We start from the raw sequence: 5,496 nt of genomic DNA on the forward strand, positions 1-5,496 counted from the left end.
GGAGGAGGAGGAGGAGGAGGAGGAGGAGGAGGAGGAAGAACAACAACAAGAAACTGAGAAGGTCCAGGGCACTGGCTAACCGATTAATTGTAGACAACAGAAAAGCCATCCTGCTAAACAGAAACAGAAGCAGTAAGATGTGGTGTCTATACATAAGTGTATTGGTGGGATACTGGAAGTTAAAGACGTATATATTGTTAGATGATAAAGCTATATGAGAATCATAGAAAAATAATGATGTGCATATGTCTTATTTTGCACCAAAACATTCTTCACCAAATATTAAGCAGTTTCTATACTTTAGAGCTACAATAGTTTCAAAGAACCATGAGAAACATCACTTACTCACACTTTTCAACACTTACTAACATAAAATCTTGCTCCTTTGAAATAGCTTTTGAGATATTCAGTGAAAAATTCAAATGCAGTTCCTTACCTTCACATTTACTATGAGAATTAAAAAGATACAATCTCCTATATTTCAAAATTTAAAGTAATCATTATATTTCATACAAAATTGGAAGGCAATGTCATATAGCAAAATTACAATGAGTTATATGTTTTGATCTTCTAGTTTTCTGGATATATTACATTTTGAGACACGTTTTAGCTATAACTTAGGTAAATTTTAAATATAGGTTATCAATTATAGAAAGTAAATGATGTTCTTAAAAACAAGCATAGATAGAAAATAAATAATTTACTGTAAGGGAAAATCTTTGCATTTGTACAAATACTGTAATAAATAAGTTCATTCTGCAGAGGGTCTATGGTAAAAACTTTAAAAATGTTTAGTCTTTTTTATATTCTGTTGAATTAAAATTGGAAAAGAGGAGAAATAGAATCACTCTTGCACAATTATTGTGCTTATTCATTAGAGAGGAGAAGCACGCTGCATCGCATACTTCCATATCATATCGGGTAGATGTCAAATCTGCTTTTCAGTTCAGGAAGAAGTGGCCTTAACAGCATCCTTCTGATAAGATCTATTACTCTATCACCATGAATTCCTCAAAATGCTTTTCCAACCTGGGATCAAGGGTATTCTCTCAAAAAGGAGAGCTCGGATTTTCAAGCCAGTGATAGAAGTATATAACCTAATGATTTGGGGACTCTATTTTACTATCTGTTGTTACAGAAAGTGTTCAGTACCTACCTTGCACCATTACTGTGGAGATTCAAAATATAGAGGTACAGTCTTGAACATGATATATCATATCATAAAGGACTCAATGAATGGTTGTTAATGACAGCTAAGAAAAAAGCTTCAAATCCATAGGAATAGAAACAGTTATGGAAGTATTAAATAGGAGACAATTTTTGCTAATTAATTACTGTCCCATAAAGTGAGTACAGAGTTCCAGGGACTTCAGAGTGGATCACAGACCTGCCATAATAATATGCCTTGGCCCAACAGTTACTACGTAGGTTATACATTAAAATATTTCTACTAACTGACTCCAAAAAGTCATCATTTTTATCACTAGCTGAGTGTTCAGATATGCATTTATTGTGTGAGCACAGATTCTTTGATGATCACAGGCACAAATAATACATTCTAAAATCATATGTATTTTGATATCCAAGTTCAGAAAGTTCTCACTTTCTTCAGTTTGGCAAATATCCATTCAGTAACCACAGTTAAGGTAAATAGTTGAATTCTCTACAGAAGATGGCCCTGCTTTTAGTTGCCATGGTATCTGAATTATGATTAATTCCATAAAGTGCTGTGCTGCTACCTAGTCCTTCTACAAATGACTCCACAAATGATCGAGTTCATCATGATTAGTGACAGGTTACATCACTTCTTTAGAAGTCTGCCACTGATTGGTCACGGCATGTCTCTTACTCAGTCCATCCTCAGATGCCAAAGTGTTCCGGGTGCCTCCTTACTGTTTAGTTATAAGCCCACGTGGAGCTGGAGAGATAGCTCTGTGGTCTCAGTGCCTATGTGGCAAGTGAAAGTTCCCGACTTCAATCCCGCTACAGCAGCCCATGTGAGCCCCCAAATTGGGCGTGTGCCATCCCATGCTAGCACCTAAATCGGGCGTGGTGGTGCATTACTGTAATCCCGGCACTGGGTAGGCTGAGAAGGAGGATCACTAGGAGTCTGAGCTGTGCAGTGAGACCCTGTACCAAATAAATAAGTACAAAAGTATTTTTCCTTAAAAAAACTCATATGATCTTTTACAAAAATGGATAACCAAATAAGGGATTAGCTGAAAAAGATTAAAGAATATCAAAGATATAAAAAGTGGTAAACAGTGAATATGAAATGTTGAGTGAATAAAATGGTGTGGCAGAAGAGACAGGCAGCCATGAGGATATGAGGGATGCTACGGGACTATAGGTACAAATTCAGAGACCCAAAACCAAACTGTTGACTAAATGAAGACAGTGGTTGTGAGAAGATGATAGGAAAACCTGCCTTCAATAAACTTTTGGAGATATTTCATGATACTAAAATGCAAAGAACAAAGTGTCGGAAACTGATGCAAACTTTACAAAGGAGTGTAATTCTCTAAGATAAACATAAAAATCTCATTTTCTATTGTAATTAATCTTAAAGGAAGAAAGTGAAGCTTCAAGAGGCTTGGTATGAGTTTTTGCAACAAAATAAAACATTTGTAATTTTCAATGTTTGTAGCGCATAATAGTGTACTAAAGAGAGGTTGATTTTATTAGCTTAGTTTTTTTTTCCATTTTTATACAAATTTTCATCCCACAGGGCCTTCAACTTTTGACAACATTCATTGACAGCCCCACAGAGTGTTGAAAATTTTTCCCCTGTTTTCAGCCTAGTAGCTCACTGCAGCAGACTTTGACCTCCATGCCAAACAAGGACTATTGTAGCCTACTGATCAAAGTTTGTGACCCACCACTTTGTACAACCCGTACTTTGTGAATTGTTTTCACATCTATAGTAATGCGTGAAGCATTGCCTTAGCACCTATTCATAGTGAGGGCACCCATTAATCATAAATTCTGCACATGAGTAAAGAGAAGGTCTGAGATAATAAATTATACACCTTAAATCAGAGAGCGAATCGCACAGTCGTGTATCCAGGTTCCACTTCTCACTAGTTGCATGACCACATCCAAATTACTTCAGACTAATCAATTCTGTTAATCAACACATCAAAGGCTGGCAAAGACAGATTATCCTATCATCCTGATAAGTAATTTAATCTCTCTCAACATTTTTTTCATGGTAAAAATTCAAGAGACTATATCTGTGTGGCATGGTTCCCGAAAGGACTAATTATATGTAGTACTTAATGCCTACATATAATTTGATAAAGGTAATTGGGTCTTTCCTTTCTATAATTCCAGGTGTTGAATGAAGTCAATTTATTGTCGCTCCCACAATTGTTGCTATGTAATATTACAACAAATTCACCCTTTAAAAGAAGAATCTATGATATTAATGCCCATGTAAAAATAAGCAACTCAGTTGATTAATATTGAGGCATTATTTCCATTAAAAGAAAATTGCTATTGCTTAAAAGATAAACATTTTGTCCACAGAGAACCAATCTGATCAAAAAATGACACTTTTAGGATGAACCTGTTTGAGGATGGAAAATAACATACATATCAGACATGATTATTTTCTCTCCATCTTGGCTACTGGGCTTGGTAATTTTGATTCACAAGAGCTTTGAAGGAGAGATATATACAATAAATAAGAAATGCATAAGTGGAAATACAGTTTCAAATAGGATGAATTTTGACAGTTTCCTTAAGTAGATGGTAAAATCTTAAACAGAAAGAATGTGGTAGGTGAATACATTCAGTTGTAATCAAGCCAACAGAGCTCTTAGAAAAACCCTTAAAATAAATTACATTGCATTTATATATTTAGTGCTATTTATAATTATGAAAATTTCATAAGAAATTCATGGAAAGTATAAATATTTTGCAAGAATTAAATGCTTTGCTAAGTTTGTTAACGGGGACAGCTAAACATTTTTAAATCATTCTCTCTTTTTAAGATTTCTTTCTTTCTTTCTTTCTTTCTTTCTTTCTTTCTTTCTTTCTTTCTTTCTATTTTGTTTATTTTTTTCCTACCTTTTAAATAAATTCAGAATAGATTTTAAATAGGTAAAATTACCTGAGAATTTTTTTTCTGTATTTTAGGGGAGGGTCTACAGGATCTCACTGCATAGATCAGACTCATAGTGATCCTCTTGTTTACAGCTTCCCAAGAGCTGGGATTACAGGCGCAGGCCACCAGGTCCAGTCTCAATTGCCTTCTCAGCACATGCCAGGGAGGCGGGGCCGGCATGGCAGGCCCTGGGTGCCTGAGAATTTTTTTTTTTTTTTTCAGAACCAGGGATTGAACTCAGGCCCTTGTGCTTGCCAGGGAAGTACTTATTCTACTGAGCCATCTCCCTGGCCCCTTGCCTGAGAATTTTTAATAAAATTTTCTAATGCTGAATTAAACTATAGATGTTACATATCAGATTATAATTACATATAGCATTTGTCTTTTAAGTGATATATTTTAACCACAGTGTACTCAAATATATATAACAACAAAAATTTCATTGAGACATATTTATATTATTAATTTTTAAATTATTTTTTACATTCTTTTAAAAACATTCTCATTAATTTAATAAGGTAATGTATTTCATGTTAGCAAATAAACTGATGAAGGGCCCAGGGACATAACTCAGTAGAATAAGCATTTGCCTGGCAAGTGCAGGGTCCTCAGTTCAATCCTGGGTGCTGCAAAAAGCAAAACAAAACAAAAAAAAAGAAAAGAAACAGATGAATGTACATTCATGAAATGCAAAAGTAAGCATGAAAAAATAATACAGAGAATAGAATGGCTTAGACAAAACAAAAGAAATTATAGAAGTTCTGGGGAAAAAAACCCTGACATGCTCTATAAAATAGAAGGGAAAACAAAGAAAAATAATATTTAGGTATCCACTAAAAGCTAAATATTTTTTAAACTTTATTGCATACAAGGAAGTATTATTCTTCCAACTTCAAAAGTAAGTCAGAAAATGATACAGATTTGTAGTGAGTAAGCAGAAATTCATACTTATGAAAAGAATCAGCATTCCAAAGCCCACATGCTTACATTTTTCCAGAGTGGTGACTAAAATTTATCAGTGAAGGCTAATAACTGATTATATTATTCATAATCTAAGAGTAAAGAAGCAGTGTGGAAAGATGAAGTAGATAGATAGATAAGCAAATATGTGTAGATATGCATAGACAGGCAAATATATAAGCAAAAATATATATAGGCAAACTGAACAATATAAAAAAGTTATTGTTGGTGACAGACATACTTGTTAGCCAAGAGATTAGGAAAATTCTGTTTTTCAGAATTTGTTTAAACACCTGTAGCTCTTTCTCAAGTAATTAAAATTTAGAGGGACAGTCACTTTTTTTGCAGATATTTTCAAATTAAATAATTGACAAAGTATTTGAGCAATGTATTCCTCATTCGTCCACCTTCTTTGTCCAAGCCATTTC

Source organism: Octodon degus, unplaced genomic scaffold (genome assembly GCF_000260255.1).
Source record: "Octodon degus isolate 3935 unplaced genomic scaffold, OctDeg1.0 scaffold00099, whole genome shotgun sequence".
Taxonomy (NCBI): Eukaryota; Metazoa; Chordata; class Mammalia; order Rodentia; family Octodontidae; genus Octodon; species Octodon degus.